Source organism: Diplotaxodon limnothrissa, linkage group LG9, assembly GCF_057381915.1.
Source record: "Diplotaxodon limnothrissa isolate DT_005_m linkage group LG9, D_limnothrissa_male_GT1.1, whole genome shotgun sequence".
NCBI classification, from domain to species: domain Eukaryota; kingdom Metazoa; phylum Chordata; class Actinopteri; order Cichliformes; family Cichlidae; genus Diplotaxodon; species Diplotaxodon limnothrissa.
Genome location: NC_140604.1, coordinates 13971089 through 13995944, shown reverse-complemented (window position 1 = coordinate 13995944; position 24856 = coordinate 13971089). Strand labels below are relative to the sequence as shown.

At 41.6% G+C, this 24856-nt stretch overlaps 1 pseudogene across 1 annotated transcript; it reads left to right on the top strand.

The window, feature by feature from the left end:
* Positions 1-372: 372 nt before the first annotated feature.
* On the top strand, positions 373-20850 carry LOC146625315 (uncharacterized; annotated as a pseudogene). The gene is made up of 3 exons (XR_014906503.1): positions 373-498; positions 6017-6122; positions 19919-20850. The product of XR_014906503.1 is annotated as an uncharacterized LOC146625315 (transcript).
* The last annotated feature ends 4006 nt before the right edge of the window (positions 20851-24856 follow it).

The following is a 24856-nucleotide window of genomic DNA, read 5'->3' as shown; positions in this document are numbered from 1 at the left end:
CCTATTTTGGGGGGACTTGTGTGTATATATATATATATATATATATATATATACACATCGGAGATCTCTGTCCAGAAGAGCGCAGTCCTGGGAACAGCTAAGATACTGCGCAGGACCCTCAAGCTCCCAGGCCTCTGGTAGAGGACCCGAGCTTGAAGGATAAACCGCCCGCAGGGGCGTGCTGGGTGTTTTTTATATTTTTATATATATATATATATATATATATATATATATATATATATCGATCAATACAAAATTTTTAATTTATTTTATCAACTTTCCTTCTGACGATGCTCTCTGTGTTGAGCGCTCAGGGGCTCTGCGCTCGACAGTGCAGCCTAGGCGGAGTAGTCGAACGCAGATTCACTGAGCGCAGGGCAAGCTAGCTAGGCAGAAGTTAAGCTCTCCTTTCAACACGGGAAATTGAACCTCCCCCACCCTGATTCAGATCTGGCGTTTGGAACTATTTTGTTTTTCATGTGACGTATGACCCTGAAGGTAAGCGCGTCATGGACTAAAGTAAAACAGTATGTCGGATGTGCCAGCAATGCTCAATTACATGGGTGGGAGCTAGTGTGTTAGCAGTTAGCTCGTTAACGTGTTGGACGGTGTTCCAGATCTATTGGCGTTTAGATCAACTGGCGTTGGTCGAACAGATGTGTGCCAGTCTTGCGTTTCAGGAGCTGCTACCGACAAACCAGCAAAAAACGCCAAATGTGTCATCTGTGACACTTGTGAGGTTATCTCAAACACACTCCGTCAGTCGTGATGCTGTTGAACAACAAAATGTTTAAAAATGTGGCGAGTTTACCTGGTGATATCCTCATGCGCGACGCGATCGCGAAAACAGCAAACAAGTAACACCACGCCGATGTTGTTCACAGGAGAGCAAGAGTAAACGATCGGGAGACTCTTGTCGTCGTTATCGTTCCCCTCGCACGGTTTATTTCTCCGAATTCAGCGTTTTTGCTTCACAGCTAAAGCGACCAGTTTACTTTGTGCACTAACATGGAGTCGAGTCAACCAGCGCCACCTCTGGCCAAGTGCCACAGCCGACAGCCAGATCAACCTGTGACACACATCTGCAGCACGTTTGAATTCGTGTCATGCACAACACATTTGTACCTTTGTGTCTGTTTGTGCGTCATGCAAATAAACCTTTGAAAAGAATGAAATGATATCATATATTCCTTATTGGCCTACAGTGGTAAAAAATTCCAAATTATATACACAAAGTCATAGAAATCACCACTTGGTCATCATGATTTTAATATTCTCTTTTTCCATAACAGTGAAATACGCCTTGGACAAATATGACACATCAATATTTCATTAGTGTTGTCACATCACATCCTGTAAGCAGAATCTGCCTGTGTCCTTTCCCTGGAAATGAATACAGGGAGTGCAGAATTATTAGGCAAATGAGTATTTTGTCCACATCATCCTCTTCATGCATGTTGTCTTACTCCAAGCTGTATAGGCTCGAAAGCCTACTACCAATTAAGCATATTAGGTGATGTGCATCTCTGTAATGAGAAGGGGTGTGGTCCAATGACATCAACACCCTATATCAGGTGTGCATAATTATTAGGCAACGTCCTTTCCTTTGGCAAAATGGGTCAAAAGAAGGACTTGACAGGCTCAGAAAAGTCAAAAATAGTGAGATGTCTTGCAGAGGGATGCAGCAGTCTCAAAATTGCAAAGCTTCTGAAGCGTGATCATCGAACAATCAAGCGTTTCATTCAAAATAGTCAACAGGGTCGCAAGAAGCGTGTGGAAAAACCAAGGCGCAAAATAACTGCCCATGAACTGAGAAAAGTCAAGCGTGCAGCTGCCAAGATGCCACTTACCACCAGTTTGGCCATATTTCAGAGCTGCAACATCACTGGAGTGCCCAAAAGCACAAGGTGTGCAATACTCAGAGACATGGCCAAGGTAAGAAAGGCTGAAAGACGACCACCACTGAACAAGACACACAAGCTGAAACGTCAAGACTGGGCCAAGAAATATCTCAAGACTGGTTTTTCTAAGGTTTTATGGACTGATGAAATGAGAGTGAGTCTTGATGGGCCTGATGGATGGGCCCGTGGCTGGATTGGTAAAGGGCAGAGAGCTCCAGGCCGACTCAGACGCCAGCAAGGTGGAGGTGGAGTACTGGTTTGGGCTGGTATCATCAAAGATGAGCTTGTGGGGCCTTTTCGGATGGAGGATGGAGTCAAGCTCAACTCCCAGTCCTACTGCCAGTTTCTGGAAGACACCTTCTTCAAGCAGTGGTACAGGAAGAAGTCTGCATCCTTCAAGAAAAACATGATTTTCATGCAGGACAGTGCTCCATCACACGCGTCCAAGTACTCCACAGTGTGGCTGGCAAGAAAGGGTATAAAAGAAGAAAAACTAATGACATGGCCACCTTGTTCACCTGATCTGAACCCCATTGAGAACCTGTGGTCCATCATCAAATGTGAGATTTACAAGGAGGGAAAACAGTACACCTCTCTGAACAGTGTCTGGGAGGCTGTGGTTGCTGCTGCACGCAATGTTGATGGTGAACAGATCAAAACACTGACAGAATCCATGGATGGCAGGCTTTTGAGTGTCCTTGCAAAGAAAGGTGGCTATATTGGTCGCTGATTTGTTTTTGTTTTGTTTTTGAATGTCAGAAATGTATATTTGTGAATGTGGAGATGTTATATTGGTGTCACTGGTAAAAATAAATAATTGAAATGGGTATATATTTGTTTTTTGTTAAGTTGCCTAATAATTATGCACAGTAATAGTCACCTGCACACACAGATATCCCCCTAAAATAGCTAAAACTAAAAACAAACTAAAAACTACTTCCAAAAACATTCAGCTTTGATATTAATGAGTTTTTTGGGTTCATTGAGAACATGGTTGTTGTTCAATAATAAAATTATTCCTCAAAAATACAACTTGAATAATAATTCTGCACTCCCTGTATTTCCAGCCAATATAGGCAATCCATCAACATGGCTGGAGAGTTGGTAGTTATATACAGTCTGTATAAGTGTGGTTAATCTAATGAAGATTTGTAAGGAGATGGCAGTTACTGTGAATTCACAGCAGTTACAGTGATTAGTAATAAACAGCCAGTGAGAGTGAGTGGATTTAAGAAAGTCAGTGACTCAGGTGTGTCGCTTGGTTTGTCATCTGTTTGTGAGACTGGAGGAGACGTAGAAATCTTTTGTTTTAAATCTTAGTTAGGAAGGTTCCTGTTTGAAAACAAGCACTTTTTGTAAGAAATGCAAGAAGTACATCTGCAGAAAGCACACAGTTACATTCTGTCCATCATGTAGACAAAATAGAAAATGTTGAGCATTGAAAAACTGAGAACGTTGGGCAAGTTCAAAAGAAATGTGTTTGTAAGAACGAAAAACCAAATTGTTCCTAAAATACTTATGGAAAGTCTAACTGTTGTATGTCTCTGTTCTACATGTTTATCTAATGGAAAATAAAGTTGCTATTGTTTTATTGCAGTTTTTGGATAATCCTGAGTGGATCTACACAGTATGGGTCAGAATGACCCGCAACAAAATCAATGTCAATTGTTTGTTCTTCAACATAATACAAGGGTTGATTTCCAAAACTTGCTTATGATCTTCAATTTGTAGCAGATCCACTATCACACAGCAGCTGGAGCAGTTTCAAATGGAGGTCAGTCCACTGCTGCCACCTGTGGCCAAGTACCACAGCCTACTACTAGATTAACTTGTGACACATCTGCACCTGCTGCTATGATCACATTGAGTAGAGGCTGAGTGGCTGCACTTACCCCTGGTACATCCAGATCTACCCACAAACATGTTGAAAGATGCAATGCCAGCAATGTGGATTGTCAACGCTAAAAACAATCAGTAAGCAAAGACAACAGGGATCAATTCTTTCTGTTTATTTAGCACCCACAACATTTGTAGTCGCCTTCTGCACAGGGGAAGTCCACACACACTGTGTGGTACCACTTTCCACAGAAGGTGCATTCGATCTGCAAGACTGAATGAGATTGTCAGAGTCATTGTCTGACTGTTTATTACTAATCACCTGCTGTACATTCACAGTAACTGCCATCTCCTTACAAATGTTTATTAGATTAACCACACTTATACAGACTGTATATAACAGCCAACTCTGAAATGTTTGTTCGCAGAGAAAAGTCACAGGCAGACTACGCTAACGACATGTGATGTTACAACACTAGTGAAATATTGGTGTCATTTCATTCTTTTCAAAGGTTTATTTGCATGACGCACAAACAGACACAATTGAAAGGTACAAATGTGTTGTGCATGACACGAATTCAAACGTGCTGCAGATGTGTGTCACAGGTTGATCTGGCTGTCGGCTGTGGCACTTGGCCAGAGGTGGCGCTGGTTGACTCGAGTCCATCATAGTGCACAAAGTAAACTGCTGGCTTTAGCTGTGAAGCAAAAACGCTGAATTCGGAGAAATAAACCGTGCGAGGGGAACGATAACGACGACAAGAGTCTCCCGATCGTTTACTCTTGCTCTCCTGTGAACAACGTCGGCGTGGTGTTAATTGTTTGCTGTTTTCGCAATCGCGTCGCGAATGAGGATATCACCAGGTAAACTCGCCACATTTTTAAACATTTTGTTGTTCAACAGCATCACGACTGACGGAGTGTGTTTGAGATAACCTCACAAGTGTCACAGGTGACACATTTGGCGTTTTTTTGCTTGTTTGTCGGTAGCAGCTCCTGAAGCGCAAGACTGCCACACATCTGTTCGACTAACGCCAGTTGATCTAAACGCCAGTAGATCTGGAACACCGTCCAGCCCCACGCATGGGGCGATCCGCGGTAGCTCGTTAAGGGAGATTTGCCGTGTTGTGGCGTTAACGTCATTTCAACAAGATTAACCCTGACAGCACTAGCGGGAACACAACGAATATGACTGCACATTTACGCCAACATCATCCTAGTGCAAAGACAAGTGGAAGCAGACAAAAACAACAAGCACGCTACTAACTTTACCCGAGTCATTTAGACAGCCGTTAGCACATGATCCTCCTTATGGGGACCTGGTATGTTTAATATGCTGCTGAGAATATAGCCCAGAAGAAGCGTATAGTATAGCTTTTATTTTGGAAAGAGCCATTTCTCTGTAATAAACTCTCTTTTCCAAAGATGAGTGATTCCTCAATCAGATACAGGGCTCGCAAAATCGCTAGCCCGACGTCCCGGGGCTAGCGATTTTTCCAGTCGGGCTACCAAAATCTATCTCTTCCCTGCCCGTCCGGCTATTGTAGGAAGGAAAAATATATGTCAATGCTTTTGCATTCTTTCGGAAATGTAGCTGGGTAATTATGTCATTGGCATCGGTGAGCCACTGTCAATATGTGACATATTGAAATCGCGTTTGAATTTGCGCTTGTTTTTTTGCTTTCACTTTGCAATCGCGTGAACTGTGTATAGAGAGCGACAGTACTGATTGGTGAGTGATGATAATTTGCGCACCAATTCCTCTGGCATCGTCTTATTAATCGTTAGACATTTGTTTAGAACTCTTACAGATGTTGAAGAAGCTCCTTTAAGCAATTACTGTGATGTTCCTCCACCTCCAAAGAAATGTCAGAAGTCCGAACCACAAAAGAAGCGCGTATTCTCGGAAAAGTAGTTGCAGGAGGTGAGCTGGCTTCAAACAAATGATGAACGCGCAGAGATGTGGTGTAGAATGTGCCGTGAAAATTTAATAAATGACAAATTAAAAAGGCATGAACATTTTTTTTTTGGTATCGAAAAAATATCGAACCGTGACACCAAAGTATCGAACCGAACTGAACCGTGAATTTTGTGCATTGCTGCACCCCTAATAAATAAATATATATACTGCTAAATTTTGTATCGGTGCGCAAACCTTTTGTGTTTGTTTCCAATAAGTTGCCAAAAATGTGTTCTTTTAACTTGTCAGATGAACATATGAGACACTTTGACTCTTCAGTGCAGTGTGGAGCCTAACAAAGATCTGTTTTGTGTCCCAGCTGATCAGCAGGAGGAGAAGAGTCTGACGGAGCAGCAGAGGAACATTTTCAGCTACTTGGACTCAGCTCAGCCACTACAGAGAAAACAATGATCTCAACACAGAAGGTGACAGACAGAGCAGGGCGATATGACCAAAAATATTTATCATGATATACATTTGAAAATTTGCGATAATGATATAACTGACGATATAATTGACGCTAGAGCTGGGCGATATGAGATTTTTTCATATCACGATATGTTTTTTTCATTTCAGGCGATAACGATATCTATCACGATATAAGCCAAATAACTATATTTGTAAGATTTAAATGTGCCGTTGCTCACAAGTAAAATGTGAAATAATCAGCAGCTTGTTTTTATTTAAATATTTATTTCCCATAATAAGTTCATCCATTAAGCGGACGCGAATGGATGGATGAAGTTCAACAGGGTAGATGTACTTAAGGAACATGAGACTTTTTCAGATAAATAAAGGCAAATATTGCAAACTACACAAAAGGCAGCCGCTAATATATATATATATATATATATATATATATATATATATATATATGTTAATTTACTTAGGAAAATTAAGAAAGGTTGATTGTATTTCGGTAACTGCAAGTACTGTTTTCTTTTTTCAATAAAAATATTTTCAAAAAAAAAAAAAAAAAAGAAAAAAAAGGCAGCCGCTAAAGAGTTTAAGTTTCAAAATAGAACAAACAAAACAGACTAAATTGTCAATTCCACTTAGAAACAAAATATTAATTCTAAAAATAAATCTTAGTTTGTTTTACAGAAGAACAGACAAAACTGACTAACTTTTGTCAATATCAAATAAACTGAGAACTAAAAGGAAATTCTCAATCTCTCCTTGTTGTATAGCTGAGCTTTTCAAACAGTTTTAACAGTTACTTTAGTCTGACAAAAGCCGAATGACGAATTAGCGCTTCCAGTCAGAGACTGAGGCTACGTCCACGGGTATTTGTGAAAACGGAGATTTTCCGTTTTCGTTTTAAAAAATAATCCCGTCCGCACATAAAGGGAGAAATGAAGGAAAACGCTGCTATGAACATGCCAAAGCAGCAGGTGGCGCTAGATTCCTAACCGTGCAGAAATGTTGGCCAATCAGAAGTCTAGAAGCCTCGGTGGGAAAAAGTAAACAAAGCTGGGGCATAGAAGCAGAACCGAGTCGTATGTGTGGAGGGACAGTAACTGTGTGTATATGTAAGCATTTAAACACTGCAGAGAGTAGAATTAACAGTAACAGTATTGTAGAAATTCATTTCACCGAAACAATAACGTGGCGCACAGTGTGACGCATGCACCAGTTTATTGTATTTCCAGACTTGCTTTCGGCACAATTTACAGTGCACGCTACTCTGTTTTTTGTCAGACTTGAAATAGCCGAAATACCTTCACACTACGGAACTTCTATGGCTCTTCCGTTCGACAATCTCTCCGGCATTGGAACCATCATCTGTTTTCTCTTCGGTCACGCTCGGTTGATTTTTCTAGTCGGCACACTCATTTCCTCCATTACCCGCTGGCTCCATTACCCGCTGGCTGCTTCCCAAACAAACACACGTGCGGCTTGGCACTTGTGCTGTACGTAACAAGTCACGCGACGTGACGCTGCGGCTGTGATTGGTTCGGCTCTGCGCTACTTAATTTGGATTGGCTGACCTTTTTTTTTTTTTTTTTTTTGTCTTTAGAGGACAAGAGCGGCGAGGTCTATCGCGATAGCTTAATTTCTCTATCGAGTAAAAGTTATATCGCGATACATATCGTTATCGTTCTATCACCCAGCTCTAATTGACGCGAGACAAAATACTTTACAACTCCACAACTTTATTAGTGCAAAAAATCCCATCAATGTATTTTCACTTAAACAAACAGCTGGTTTTTATGTGTATTGAAGTTATATAAAAATTTAACAGTGCAAATGCAAATTCCTTGCTGACAGTTTAACCAAAACGTATTTCCAGTGGAAATTGGCCGACATTTGCTCCGAGGAATTTGCATTTGCACTGTTAATATTTTTGGTCATATCGCCCTGCTCTACTTTCATGTGTTACTGTTTAGGCTTAAATTGGTTTGATGTTTGGTGTAGAGATGGCACGATACCACTTTTTTATGTCCGATACTGATACCGTTATTATAAATTTGGATATCTGCCGATACCGATATGAATGCGATATAGTGTGTTTTTTAATCAATAAAACTGTTTTTTTAATATCTTGCTGCATTTTGTATAAGTTCATACTCAAGTTTAAATAAACAACAACACTAAAGCTATTCTGTTATACCTGTATGTAAAAAATACACTGCACCCAAAATATTTTATAGTTCAGCAAAACTGATCAATCTATTAACTTAAACCTACTCCATCCTTCCTATTCTGGTATTTTAAATAGTACTTACCGTATTTTCACGACCATAAGACGCACTGTGCTAAAAGGCGCAGTCTCAGTTATGTGTGCCATTACTGTATTTAACACACACATAAGGCGCACTGGATCATAGGGCGCATACAAGTACCGTATGCGTATTTAAAAATAAAGCGGGAGCAAACCTGAGTTCGGTACCTTACTCACATTTCTATTACCGGTAATCGTCATCATCAACAACACACAAGCATACAAGTGTGCGTATTTAAAAATAAAGCAGGAGCAAAACAAAGTTTGGTACTCACATTTTTATCATCAATCGAACCCATCGAAGTCCTCATCCTCTGTGTCTGAATTGAACAGCTGCGCTAAATCTCCATCAAACATGCCAAGTTCACTTTCTTCACTGTCAGAGTCACTTTCCGTGCCGTGCGGCTCCTCGGAAATGATGCCGGCTTTTGCGAAAGCTCGAACAACAGTGCCAGCAGACATGTTAGCCCAAGCATCTACAATCCATTGGCAAATTGTGGCGTAACTCGCCCGGCGCTGCCTTCCACTCTTAGTGAAACTGTGGTCTCTATCGGTCATCCATCGCTCCCAGGCCGCTCACAGCCTTACTTTGAACGGGCGGTTCACACCGATGTCCAGCGGTTGGAGTTCCTTTGTCAGGCCTCCCGGAATGACAGCAAGCTCACAGTTCATTTGTTTCACTAGTTTTTTCACATCGGCTGTGAGATGGGCACGCATAGAGTCACAGATCAACAGCGATGGTGATGCGTGGAAAAAACCACCTGGTCTCCTTACATACACCTCCCTCAGCCAGTCTTTCATCATTTCCTCATCCATCCAGCCCTTTTCATTTGCCTTAATGATGATTCCTGCTGGAAACTTCCCTTTAGGCAAAGTCTTTCGCTTAAAAATCACCATAGGCGGCAGTTTCTGTCCATTAGCATGGCAGCTAAGCACAACAGTGAAAGAAGACTTTTCGTGCCCCGTTGTGCGTATCGCTACCGTGCTGGTCCCCTGCTTCTCCACAGTGTGACTCACCGGGATGTCAAAAGTGAGCGGGACCTCGTCCATGTTAGTGATGTGGCTGGGCTGGATGTTTTTGTCGCCGATGTGTTTGCTGCAGTAGGAGCGGAAGATGGCCAGCTTTTCCTTATAATCCGCTGGAAGTTGCTGCGCTACCGTAGTCCTGGTCCTGATGGAAAAATGGCACCGTTTCATAAAAAGTGAAAGTGAAACTGCTTTTAGCCGAATGGTGACCGTCGAAACGCTTCTCCCGCTCGTTCTTTGCTCGATGATCCACCGCTCGAGTCTTTCCTCCAACTCGGCCACACTTCACCCTTTAGCGTTCTCATGGTGTTCTCTACTACGTCCTCATTACAACACACAGGGCGCACTGCGCTATAGGGCGCGCCGTACTTTTTGAAGAAAATCTAAGACTTTTAAGTGCGCCTTATGGTCGTGAAAATACGGTAGCAGAAATATTAAGCAACCTAACTAATAGGGTTGCAAACTCCCAGCAAAAAAAAAATAGGGAACCACACCCCACCTCATGATGCTTAATCAACGTAATCAACTTTAATTTGATGCAGTGTGGAAAAAAAATGCACAGAAATAAATTATTTTTCAAGAATAATTAAATAGATTCAACATCTTTCTTCAACAGAATTGCAGACTGCACAGATGGTATCTTCCCAAAGGAAAAAGTAGTATAGCTTACTAGGGTATATTAGACTTAACAGTTACTATATACAGTAATGGACTTCTATATATTTTACATCAGATTAAAACTTTGGGTGTAAGATTCAGATAATTAAAAGCTAGACATTTTAAAATAGAATAAGAAAGAAAAGTATGTCTTTGTGCCCCCTTTTCCCTGTTCATGCCCTATCGCCCCCCCTGGCTAAACTTTGCCAGATCCGCCCCTGCACTGTTACCAGCCGTCAGCTACGTAGAAAAAGATCCTGGTGTAGAAATTAATATTAAATAAATTCAACAACAGCTTATCAAGGTTAAACGTGCTGCTGTTGTTCAGCCGCTGGTTTCCTCTTTCTGGTGCAAAGTGGGCCAAAAACAAACAAGAGAGACGGACTCACGACAGCAAAGCCGATCAGCTGATCATTAAGCAGTTTCATGATTGAAGTAGCAGCAAGAAGAGGCACTCGCTCTGTTGTTAAGCTTAACGTGGGAATGCTTTACAAACATTCAGAGGCGGACTTACACACTTGCTTTACTTCTCTCTGGGATAACTTCATCGGAGATGAAATGCTGGTTTGAGGCTACAAATACACACAGCCACTCTATCACGTGAACACACTGCTCCGACGCCCTACGGTTATGAGCAGAGTTACGTGTCACAAGTTTTGTGAGGTGCTTTTTTGATATTTAATGGATCGGATTACATTTTTTATTTCTCTCCGATATCCGATCCAGTAATTTAGGTCAGTATCGGACCGATACGTAATATCGGATCGGTCCATCTCTAGTTTGGTGCCTTTTTCTTAATGTAAAAAAACCCTCAGGTTACAGACAAACTTAAACTCAGACCCCGCTGTCTCCAGGACTTATTCCCGTGAAAGAAAAACAAGACAACAGCGATCGATCGATTTACTTGCAGGTGAGGCAATCTCATTAGCACCCCCCCCCCCCCCCCCCCCCAGAACCTCGAGAGGCTGGGGAGGGGGACAAAGAAATTCCTTTCACCACAGAGTTAAAACAATGTAGAGATGGTAGCATGGAAATGACAACATTTAACAATTCACTTTAACAGAACCAAGCTGGTCATTTTACCAGCTCAGCTCTAATTCATATGACAGATAATTTATGGTATAAACATCTAGATGATGGGAAAGTGGTATTCTTGGACTTTAGTGCTGCATTTGATTTGATAAATTTTGATCTTTTGATTGATAAACTAAAATGTTATTGATTTTCATCAGCTGCTCTGTGCATGATGAAAGGTTGCCTCACTTCTCTATTCAGTTTTCACTAACGATCTGCAATATGTCTTGGCTTAATCTTGGGTATGCCAATGATTCCACCATGTTTTATTCAGCCAGTGACAACTCTGAACTGATCAGCGTGTCACAACAAAATTTGCTGAATGTGTTTGACTGGATAAGTAAAAACAACATGATTTTAAATGTGTCTAAATCCAAATCTATGTTAATTAGAAGCAGATTAGTCAACAGCCCACAACTGAGTCTTTCCATAGCCAGTGTTAGAACACGTCACCCAGATGAAACTACTCGGCGTTACCATAAATCACTACCTTTCATGGTCTCAGCACATCGATTGTTTTTAAGAAAACGGGACAAGGCATAGCTATGGCTATGAAATGCTCTTTCTGTATCACTTCTTCAATTATGAAAGATGTCATTAATGCACTAGTAATGTCTCATCTGGAGTATTGTTCAATCATTTGGTCAGCAGCTAATAAGACAGATCTTAACAGACTTCAGTTAGTCCAGAATAAGGCGTCCAGATTAATGTTCATACTATACTAATTAAAAATGGACCGATCCTCGCCTCACAAAACACGCTACTTGGTATAACCCAGCTTTGCTTATCAGAGAAGTATGTGTCACTCGATAGAGCGGCTGTTGTCTGCGAGACCTGTCGGCGAACTGGTGGAGCATTTGGAGCCTCACTACATGCTTCCAAGCCGCAGCATTTTTAATCTTAATCTCTTCCATACTGAGGCGAAAAGGAAGCGATTTGTCCCGTACTTCAGCTAGAATGGGGGGGGAAAAAAGACTCTGGAGTTAGTCTGTGTCCTTAAGCTGCAGCTGCCTCTTCTTCTCTCATGTTTTCTAAGTAGCTGACAGCTGGTAACTGTGCAGGGGCGGCTCTAGCAAAGCTTTGCCAGGGGGCAGGTATGGCATTAACAAGTAAAGGGAGGCACAAAAAATACTTTTCTTTGTTATTTCATTTAAAGGACTAACTTTTAATAAATAATTATCTGAATCTTACAACCAAAGTGGTCATCTGATTAAATGTATAGAAATTCATTACTGTATATGGTAACTATTAAGTCTAATTTACACCCTGGTAAGCTAAAGTCCTTTTTCCTTTGGGAAGGTATCATCTGTGCAGTCTGCAATTCTGTTGAAGAAAGATGGTGAATCTATTTAATTATTGTAGAAACATAATTGATTATTTCTGTGCATTTGATGTACACGTGCATTAAATTAAAGTTGATTACATTGATAAAGCATCATGAGGTGGAGGGTGGGGGTGGTTGTGGGAGATTTTTTCTGGGAGTTGGCAACTCTATTAGTCAGCAGAAATATTAAACAACCTAAGTACTCTTTATAATACTAGAATAGGAAGGATGGTGCAGGTTTAAGTTTATTAGATTGATGTGTGTTGCTGAACTATAAAATATTTGAATAGAATAGAATTCAACTTTATTGTCATTGCACATGCACAGGTACAGGGCAACGAAATGCAGTTTGCTTCCATCCAGAAGTGCTTTAGCCATGATATAGATATATTACAATATATATTAGCAATAATATAGATATGTAAGTATATTACAGAAATGGGTCTATTATGGAATGTTATAATGTACACAGTATGAAGTATGTTATGAATATGCTATAAGTATGTACAGGCTGTAGTGAGTACAAGCTATGAACAGAATATAAATATGAAAAACTATACAGAAATATGAGATATACAGCTATACAGAAATGGGAAATATGCAAGTTATAAACAGTTGTAGAATTAAAAATTATCGTATTTTACAGAATGATTATTTATACAGTGGTGCAGTTAAGATAAGTGAGATATATATAAGATATAAGTGAGATATAAGTGAGATCCCTGGGGCAGGGATAGCTCAGTAGGTAAAGTGGTCGCCCCATGATCGGAAGGTCGGCGGTTCGAATCCACTTAACGGCTACCCTGAGGTACCCCTGAGCAAGGTACCGTCCCTACACACTGCTCCCCGGGCGCCTGCTTAGTGGGCTGCCCACTGCTTCACTGAGTGAATGGGTCAAATGCAGAGAAAAACAAGTAATTTCCCCATGGGGATCAATAAAGTATCCATTATTATTATTATTATTATTATTATTATTATATGTGGATAATTTCTACAGAGGCTGTATAAAGTGCTAGTGGTTGTGAGTGGTGGTTCAGTCCATGAGTTTAACGTGGGTCAGATGTCAGGAGGCAGAGTTCAGGAGTCTGACAGCTGTGGGGAAGAAGCTGTTCCGGTTCCTGGTGGTCTTAGTCCGGAGGCTCCTGTAGCGCCTCCCAGAGGGCAGGAGGGTGAAGAGTCCATGTGATGGGTGACTGGGGTCTTTGATGATTTTCCCAGCCCTTTTCAGACACCGCTTCCTGTAGATGTCCTTTATGGCAGGAAGTGGTGCTCCGGCGATGCGCTGGGCAGTTTTCACAACCCTCTGCAACGCCTTCCGGTCCGAGGCAGAGCAGTTCCCGTACCAGACTGTTATACAGTTGGTCAGGATGCTCTCGATGGTGCAGCGATAAAAGTTCACCAGGATGTCTGAGGACAGGTGGTTCTTCCTCAGAGTCCGCAAGAAGAAGAGGTGCTGGTGAGCCTTCTTGACCAGCTTGGAGCAGTTGGTCGTCCAGATGAGATCCTAGGAGATGTGGACTCCCAGGAACTTGAAGCTGCTCACACGCTCCACAGCCGTCCCCTTAATGTAGATGGGTGGATGTGGGTCAGCATTCCTCCTGTAGTCCACGATGAGCTCCTTGGTCTTCTCGGTGTTAAGCAGCAGGTTGTTTGTGTCGCACCACTCAGCCAGACCATCCACCTCCTCCCTGTAGGCGGCCTCATCGTTGTCACTGATGAGGCCAATCACCGTGGTGTCATCTGCAAACTTAATGATGGTGTTAGAACCATCGGCAGGTCTGCAGTCGTGGGTGAAGAGGGAGTAGAGGAAAGGGCTCATTTGGTATAACGGAATAGCTTTAGTGTCTTGTTTTTAAAACTTGAGTATGAACTTATACAAAATGCAGCAAGATATTTATTTAAAAAACAGTTTTATTGATTACAAAAAACGCTATATCGGATTCATATCGGTATCGGCAGATATCCATATGATATCGGAATCAGTATTGGACATTAAAAAGTGGCATCGTGCCATCTCTAATACGAATATCGATAATGCATTTTATCAGCTTTCTTGGCTTCCTGTACAGGCTAAAATATTCTATGGCTTACTTGTAGTTATAAAGAACGCAATTCTGTTAAACACACCACATTTTTTCCAGCTCAGCTGCAGTATCCAGATGAAATACATAATGATATTACACGATTTTCAACAAACTGCAATTTAGTAAATGCTCGAGTTAAAAGTAACTTTTTGTATCTTTAACACTAATGCACAAGAATAATACTACGCCAAGTAAAAACAGGAGATTTAATACATCACTACTTAAAGATGAAGACTTTATTAAATATTTTAAAAAGGAGTGGACTTCATATTTAGACTGTAATGACACTCCCGGAACATCTGTTTCTGGGAAGCAGAGAAAGCTGTGATGAGAGGTAAAATAATTTCTTTCTCATTACATAAAAAGAAAAAAGACAACAAAAATATTCAGGATTTAGAAAAAAACATCAAATCACTAGAAGCCTACACATCCCACCAAGATCAGGAAACATTGAACAAAATACGCAAAACAAAACTAGAATTAAATGAGATAATTGATTAAAAAAAAAAAAAAGAAATTCTTAGTACAAAGACTACGCTTACAAAATTATAAACATGGTAATAAATCCGGTCAATTTCTAGCAAACCAGCTAAAAATAAATAAAGAAAAAACTACTTTATTTGATGTTCAAGATTCATCTGGGAACACAATATATGAACCGAAACAAATAAACAACATTTTCAGGGATTTCTATAAAACGTTGTATTCACCACAAATATACCCATCTAAAAAGGAAATTGATCTGTTTTTGGACAACATAACTCTTCCAAAATTATTAGACACTCAAGCAATGGCACTGGATTCACCACTGACACCAGGTGAACTCCAGGAAGCCCTGATAAGTATGCCCAATAATTAGGCTCCAGGTCCAGACGGCTTTCCTGCAGAATTCTACAAAGAATTCTGGACGATTCTAGCACCAGTTTTCTACAGAACATTGTTGGAAATCAAAGAAAAGGGCAGACTTCCATCAAATATGAATTCTACAAACATTAATCTCCTGCTAAAACCAGGCAAAGACCCTGTATATCCCTCAAGCTATCGTCCAATATCCTTTATAAATGTAGACCTTAAAATAATCTGGAAAGCTCTCTCAAAGAGACTGGAGAAAATAACCCCCCTCTTAATTCATCCTGACCAAACTGGTTTCATAAAAGGTAAGCACTCATCAACAAATACACGCAGATTACTTAATTTGATAGACTACTCATACAGTAAAAACCTAGAAACTACAATATTCTCTTTAGATGCAGAAAAAGCATTTGACAGAGTTAACTGGAAATTTCTATTTGCAACTTTACACAAATTTGGTTTTGGATGCTCTTTCATTAACTGGTTAAAAATATTATATAATTCCCCAACAGCTTGTGTCAGAACAAATGACCAGACATCCTCCAGCTTCTGTCTCCTGAGGGGCACCACATATAAGCTTAAAAACACTACAAAAGACCAAGGATAAAGGAGGATTAGAACTACCTAACTTTCAGCACTACTTCTTAGCCAACAGGCTTCAGTTTATCTCAGGATGGCTAAAACATACCCTCTTAGATGAACCTTGGCTAGATGTAGAACAAGGAATTTGCAATAATTTAGAGATTTCAGACCTACCATTTATCAGCTCAAACATCCAACAACATGAATGCTTTAAAAGCATCAACATCAGCTCTTCTCTGACAGCATGGTGGGAGTTTCTAAAATTGACTGTGTCTTCATTAATCCCATGCAAACGTACACCTATCTGGAACAACCCTGACATATTACAAAACAATAATATGATAAACTTTCCAGATTGGAGTGGTAAAGGAATCAAATATTTAGAACATATACTAGAAGGAACAGAGTTTATTTCATTTGACAGACTAGTTACACAATATGGGATCAACAAGAAAAGATTTTTAGAATATCAACAAATTAAATCCATAGTAAAAAATAAATTTAAACCGGGTCAAGTTGAACTACAAACACCACCAAGTGTGGTTCAATTTCTTACTCTTAAACCCCCCAAATTACTATCCAAAATATACAGAATGCTTTCTAAAACAGATGAATCAATATCACTTCCTATTGCAGAATGGGAAGCGGATTTATCAGTTAACTTAGACCTAAACTTCTGGGCTCAGATTTGCTTAAAAACCTTTCATCTAATTAGAAATCCCAGTCTTCAATTAATTCAATACAAAATATTACATAGAGTGCACTATACAGGTCATCGGATGTTCAAGATGGGCTTTACGTCTACCAACAACTGCTCACACTGCCAAACCAATTCACCGGACAATTATATCCACGCTCTTTGGTTCTGTCCACCAGTTCAGAAGTTTTGGCGCGAGATATGTGAAGACTTATCAAACTGTCTGAAATGTAACATACCAACGTCCCATTTAGTGTGTTTGTCGGGCAGCTTAGATAATGTCATTACAGATAAGAATATAGCCCATATGGTTTTCACTGCCCTATGCATAGCCAAGAAAACAGTCCTCATGAACTGGAAAAATAAAAATAATCTTAATTCTAACCAACATAGAAATTATCTATTAGATTACATTAGTCTCGATACAGCCTCTGCCACCTCATCAGATCAATTGCTCTGGGCTCCTTTGATTAGCTCCATCACCTAGTGGGGGTGGGGGGTCATAGTTTGGTCCCACCTTCGCTGTTGTGATTGGTGTGGGGGTAGGGACAGGCTTAGGGCGTCGGGGGGGTTCCCCAGGAGCATCTTCCTTGGGGGGCTCAACCCGGGGTAGCGGTCATGGCCTATTAGGGGCTCTGTTGGCTCTTAGGTGACGGTTTCCTCTAGGGGAGGGTCTGTGCTGACAGATGTGGGTTACTGACCTGGTAGCCTGGCTGCCCCTGGGTGGGTCCGGGACAGGCGTGAGGTTCTGGGGGCGCTCCGTCTCTGGGCTGGGGCCCTGGCTGGGCCTCGGGGGCTTGGGTCCTGGTTGGTATGTTGCTGGGGTTGTGGGCGGGTGGGTGTATGGGGGCCCAGGGCAATTTTAAATACACGTAGACACTGAGGGCTATTAGGAGGGGCTATGCGCTTACCTGCTGCTCTCTGGCAGGTAGCTCCATGCCCTCCTGGGTTTTAAATGCACCTTAGAACACACATGCATCAACACTACATATGAGCGGGTGGAGGGAGGTTTTGGAGTCTTCTCACACCCCCGTTCTCTGCGACCTGCTGGAGCGGGGGGCCGGGAGGAGGAGTTGGCCGTCCAACTGGGGTCTGGAGTGTGGGGCCTCCCTGCTGCTGCGGAGTCGGGGCGGTCTACCTCTCCCCACCGCAGGGAAAAAAGGGTAACACCACCTAGGTCTGGGTGCAGTTTCCCCCTCCAGGGGCCTAGATCCGGGGCTTAGAGTACGCTTGGGGAGTGTGATTGTGTGTACGGTGTCTCTCTATGTCTGTCTCCACGTCGGTTGAGTGTTGAGTAATTGCATATGAGAGCATGAGGGTGGGAATGGATGTTTGTATCTGTGTGTGCCTGTATGTCTGTGTCTATATGTCAGGTTGGGTGTCAGGCGCCACCTCTCTGGGGACATCTCAGGCCCTCCAAGGTTTGGAGGCCTATCTCCCCCTACCACCACTTCCCCTGCCAGTGGCAGACGTCGTCAGACATCAGTGCGTTGGTGGTTCTTTGTGTCCGGGGATGGGCTTCCAGGTACACACCGGCTCACTCCTTGGTGGTTGCTTATCTGGGCCTGGAGCCTGGGGCTCGCTCGGGCCACTCCGGGGGTGGGGTGCCCTCGGCCTCTCGGCCTGGGGCTCGGTCACTCTGGTGCAGCTGGCTGCCGGCGGAGCTCACGGGCGCGTCACTGCAACCCCCCCTGGCTTCTGCTCCGTGGCTGCTGGGTGAGCCCTCATCTGGGACTCTCCTCAGCTCTTTCTGGGATAGTGGCACAGCTGCCCCTCTGTTGGTCTTCCTTGGTCTCTTGTGTTCTGGGGGCCTCTGGATGTCTGGAGTTTTTGATCTCCTCCATACCTGCTTCATGCCCTGGATGACGGGGCTGTGGCCCCCCCACACCCTCTAGCAGATCATTACATGAAGGAACCTTTTAAAAAACAAGCGCGTCCATGCTCACAGGTGTACACATGGGTGCTCACACACACAAACTACACCCTTTTTGGCTCCTACCTCAAAGCACACTGTGCACTGTCGATATTACGTGCTGCACAATAATGTTTAATATTTAGTACTTACTGTCATATTCCCATATATCATCATGATGTTGTTTATTGTATTGCTCTCGTTTTCTTCTGCTTGTTTTCTTTTTTTCTTTCTCAACAGATGATCCAGGTGATCGATATATGTATTTTTTTGTCTGCTTATTTAGTTGGTTTTTGTTTTTTTGCCCTTTATCCCCGTCCCTCTTCTCCGCTGTTTTTCCCCCTCTTCCTTTCTCCCTTTTCTTTTCCTCATTCAAGTCTGTCCTGTATCTAGCAAGTGAAAATAAATAAATAAATAAAATAAACAATAAAAGGTGAATCAAATGGACCATCACAGCCTTGCCGTAATGGTCCATTTGATAAAGTAAATCCGTTGGGCATCTTTCATCGCCTTTAGACAATAATTCTGATGGCAAAAGAACCAAACGGGACAGGCAAAAAAAAAGAAACTTTTTGTAAAACTGTTATATTTAGAGCAACTTTTAAGTGGAATAAATTGCCTTATAAAATTAGAGAATTAGCAACTATTCAAAATTTCAATGAACATTTAAACACCGATTTAGAGAACTTTTAGTTGTTGTAATATTGTAAGAGATGGTTTGTTTTTTGTCTAATGTGCCTCAATGTTATTGATATTATTATTATTGTTATTATTGATTGCTTATATTTTAATTGTGAAACCTCACTGTGGATGTAAGAGGCAAATTATGTTGATATCTTGAATCCACTTTATTGTATAATATTTTATGTGATTGTATTTGACGGTAGACGAGCAACATGGAAGCTAATGGGGTTCCTTTTGAATAAACAAATAAACAAACATAGGATTTATTATCACTGAATAATTATGTATAAATCTTTACAAATTATAGAAATATGTATTACAAACAACGTGTGTGTGTGTGTGTGTGTGTGTGTGTGTGTGTGTGTAATCAGGAGGGATGGGCATGATTTTAGTGTTTTTAAAAAGTCATGAATTATTTTTAACAGCAGGTTGGATGTAATGTGTTAGAACTACCAGCAGGTGGGGATAAGAGACCTTTAAGGTGTTTGGTGCCACACTCCACCTTCAGGTTTAAAACTAGTGTTAATGGAGGGAGTTTGAAGGTTGAGTTTGTTCCACGACTGCATTTCACTCACTGCCTCTGTTTGTATCTCTGTCACTGCAGGACCAACATGGAGCGAGAAGTCAGCGCTCTCAGGAGGCCGACAAACCTCACAGAAGAAAGGGAGAGAAAAAACACACCTGTGACGAGTGTGGGAAGGGTTTTACTGAGAAGGGTAATCTAAAACGTCATCAGGTCATCCACAGTGGAGAGAGACCGTTCAGCTGTGACTTGTGTGGAAAGTCTTTTTCCTTGAAGGATGTTCTAAAAAACCACCAACTCATCCACAGTGGAGTTAAAGCGTACAGCTGTGATCAGTGTGGGAGAGCTTTTACTCGCAGTAGCTACTTACAGAGTCATCTAGTTACCCACTCTGGAATTAAGGCATATAGCTGTGACGAGTGTGGGAAGGATTTTACTGTGAGGGCTGAACTAAAACGTCATCAGCAGATCCACACTGGAGAGAGACCGTTTAGCTGTGACTTGTGTGGAAAGTCTTTTTCCAGGAAGAGTCACCTAAAAACACACCAACTCATCCACAGTGGAGTTAAAGCGTACAGCTGTGATCAGTGTGGCAGAGCTTTTACTCAAAGTAGCAGCTTACAGAAGCATCTAGTTACCCACTCTGGAATTAAGGCATACAGCTGTGATCAGTGTGGCAAAGCTTTTAATCGCAGTAGCAGCTTACAGAGTCATCTAGTTACCCACTCTGGAATTAAGGCATACAGCTGTGACATCTGTGGAAAAACTTTCAGTCTCATAGGGCACAGAAATGCACACCTACGCATTCACACCAGACATGATGTGTACTGCTGTGAACAGTGTGGCAAACAGTTTATAACTCACACACAGTTGCAACATCACACGTTTTCCCACACTGAGGGACGACCTTATAAATGTGACCTGTGTGAGAAGACTTTTAAATCTCCACGTTACCTGAGACGACACCAACAGATCCACACCAGAAAGAGACTCTACAAGTGCAGTTACTGTGAGGTATGTATTTATATTGTTATCTTGTCATTTTAGCCTGACTGTTTGGAACAACTCTGCTCATTAAACTGTGTTAGCATGTTAGCAATTCTACTGCATGGAAAAGCAGCTCTGAGTGATTATTCAGATTTTCATGTCAGTTATGATTTTAGTATTACTGTAGTATTATGGTGGTAGTATTGTAGTTATTGCAGCCCAGTAAACTGAGTGTGTTAACTGAAACAGTCAAATGTAATTGGACGTCTGCAGAGATGCTCTTTATTTCAGGCGACGTTCAGGAAAAAAATGTTGAAGGACTGACTTACACTGTCTTTGTGTCTTTGTTTAGAAGCAGAGCGACACAGATGGATCCAGTTCTCAACCCTGTCATCACCGTGGTGGTGGGAAAGACTTTCGTTGTGACCTCTGTGGAAAAACTTTCAGTTGGCAAGCCACCCTAAAAAGACATCAACGTAGACACACTGGAGACAAACTGAAATACTGCAAAGAATGTGGGAGAAGCTTCACCACATCACGTGACTTAAAAAACCATGAACTGATTCACAGTGGGGTTAAAAAGCACGTCTGTGATCAGTGTGGGTCATCCTTCACCACTGCATGGTGGCTTAAAACACACAAACGAGTCCACACAGGAGAGAAACCATACAAGTGCAGACACTGTGACAAAAGCTTCTCACATTCAGGTAGTCGTAACAGGCATGAATGTGCACACATGGAAGGAAACTACAGCTGTGACCAGTGTGACAAGAGCTTCAGGAATCTCAGTTCATACTCCGAACACAAACGATCCCACGTTACTAATAAACTGTTTCACTGTTACCAATGTGCCCAAACATTCACCTCATTGTCTGCTCTGTGCAAACATCAGCGTGATCACTCAGGGCTGAAATCACTCCCATAACTGGATCACAGTGAATCTGAAGAGACAGAAAGATCCTCTGGTTTCAGTGTCAGACTCAAAAAGCTTGAGATCAGGCTCCACAGAGTTCAGATAGAATCATTTAAACTTGTGTTGAACTGAACTGGTTGTTGGGCTGAACTTCTACATAATACAGATTTACATGGGATCTTATTTTCTGTTGTTTTACTGAGTCAGTTTTGTCCTTTTTTCTCCGTCCTGGTTTTGCTCGTCTGTAAATAATTGAAACTCAGTCAAATAGTTCATTGTTCTCCAGCAAAACGTTTTGGAAACTCATGTTTAACCTTTAAACTCTGACATGTTTTAGCACACAAGGCTTCATCGGGGAGTTCACTCATGATTGGACCATGAGAATAAAGGTTTTTAGTTCTTTCAAAGAGAGTCTTGGAGGTGTTTGATGTTTCTGTTTTTCTACATAAAGCAAGAAAAATAGTTTCTTGCTTTATGTAGTGTAGAAGTTTTTAATGTTTCTTCATCTGTGATGTTCTTGAATGTGTTCACATGAAGATGGTACAAATAAACTGTCCTTTTAGCTTTAGCTCCTAATTTATTCATTATTTATGGATGTAGCACAGCAGCAGTTTCTTGATTAACACATGGAGGGCTCGGGATCTGATGGTAAATAATGTTTTGTGTCCTTGTACACATCATACAGCTCAGCTGTTCCACAGATGTCAGGTTTACACAGTGGGATGGTTTGTAAGAACGCAGCTCTCCTGTGGATAAATCCTTACTCTTAGCCTCAGGACCTCACACAGTCCCAGCAGGTTCGGTCAGAAGATTTATACCTCTTTCATTTCTATATGATTATTCTTGCATCTAAACAAAGATGATTATGATGATGATGAGTCATTTATGAAAAAAGAAGCAAAAAACAATATTGTTTTATGAGGATTTTTATGGCAGATTTTGTGCATCAACATTTTTGTAAATGAAAATGTTAAAAGGATGCAAAGGAGGAGGAGGGCACAAGAACTCAGCACGTGATACTGACTGGAAGCAACAGCTGCTGTTGACAAAGCAGCAGAGTCAGATATCAATCAATCTTTATAAAGCACTTTTCATACAAAAAATGTAGCACAAAGTGCTTTACATAGTTAAAAGCAGCCCACCCCACCCTCCAACTCACTCCCCACACTCTCATTAACATAAATGATGTGAATACACACATATTCCCCCCACACACACACACACGCGCGCGCACACTTAAAGAGTAAAAATTGGGCTAGGTTCGCATGAGCCAAGTGAGGAAACACTATAACAGGGAGTGTCTGCACCGGGAGCCGGTCACAGACTGGGCACACAGCCACAGACTGGGCCCCCCCAGCCAGGCTGAGAGGACCCCCAGAGACCCAGCAGCCACGGTCGATCACAGCCCTGGTGCAGAGAGCGCCCTCCGAAGAAACACTGGAGATATGACACAATAGGATATATACAGGGTAAAATGATAAAATAAATAAGAACGGGATACAATATAAATATAAATAGAGTAAGAAGATTAAAAAATGAATAAGAATAAAATCAATAAATATTAGGTAAAGCCTAAATTAATAATAGAATAACAGGATAGAATAAATAAGCATAAAATAAATAAACGTTAAGTAAAAGCTAAATTAAAAAGGTGGGTCTTGAGCCTGTTCTTAAAAACATGTACGTTCTCTGCGGCCCTGAGCTCCTCCGGCAGGCTGTTCCACAGACGAGGACCATACCACTGAAAAGCTGCCTCTCCGTGAGTATGTGTCCTGACTTTAGGGACAATCAAAAGGCCAGTACCAGAGGACCTCAGGGTCCGCGAGGGTTCGTATGGTAAAAGCAGATCTGAGAGATAAGAAGGCCCAAGACCATTAAGACATTTAAAAACCAATAAAAGAACTTTAAAATCGATCCTGAAACACACGGGGAGCCAGTGCAGCGATTCTAAAACCGGTGTAATGTGGGCCCGCCCTCTGGTCTTCGTCAGCACACGAGCTGCCGAGTTTTGCAAAAGTTGTAAAGTTGAAATATTCTTCTTAGGAAGACCAGAGAGCAGGGCATTACAGTAATCAATGCGACTGGTAATAAAAGCATGCATCAGCATCTCCGTGTTGGCCCGAGAGAGAATAGGGCGGACTCTGGCTATATTTTTTAGATGATAAAATCCAATTTTGGTTAGATGTTTAACATGTGGGATAAAACCAAGCTCAGAGTCAAAAATAACACCCAGGTTTTTCACTTGTAGCGAAGGACATAGCGAAAATGCCTCTAATTTAGACAAGAGTTTCTCTCTCTGAGCCTCAGGACCGACGATTAAAACTTCAGTCTTGTCCTGGTTAAGCTGTAAAAAGTTTTCTGCCATCCAAGATCGTATATCTAAGATACAGTTAAAAAGGGCATCCATTGGTCTGGTGTCATCAGGAGACACGGAGATGTACAGCTGCGTGTCATCAGCGTAACTGTGGAAGTTCACTCCATGCCTCCTGATGACACTGCCGAGAGGGAGCATATACAAATTAAAAAGTACAGGGCCTAGAACCGACCCTTGAGGCACACCACATGTCATTCTATGGATCTTAGAGGAGCATGTATCCATACTCACCATAAAAGTTCTGTCAGAGAGATAGGAAGTGAACCAGTTATGTACAGCACCAGAGAGGCCCACCATGTGTTTCAGTCTGTTTAAAAGAATAGCGTGGTCTACTGTATCAAAGGCTGCGCTTAGATCCAGTAGCACCAGGACTGAGAGCTTTTGGGAGTCCCAGTTACATCTAAGATCATTTAAAACCTTTAGGAGAGCCGTCTCTGTGCTGTGGTTCACCCTAAATCCAGACTGGAATATCTCCAGGATCTGTCTATCATTCAAAAAGTCATTAATCTGAGTAAAAACAAGTTTTTCTAAGATTTTACCTAAAAATGGTAAGTTGGATACAGGTCTGTAGTTATTAAAATCATTACAATCCAAATTGCTCTTCTTCAGAAGGGGCCTCACCACCGCCGTTTTAAAGGCAGCAGGAAAGACACCCAACTGAAGAGAGCAATTCATCATGTATGAAAGCTCAGCTTCAAAAAATCCATAAAGTGTTTTAAAGAGTGAAGAAGGGATTGGATCTAAA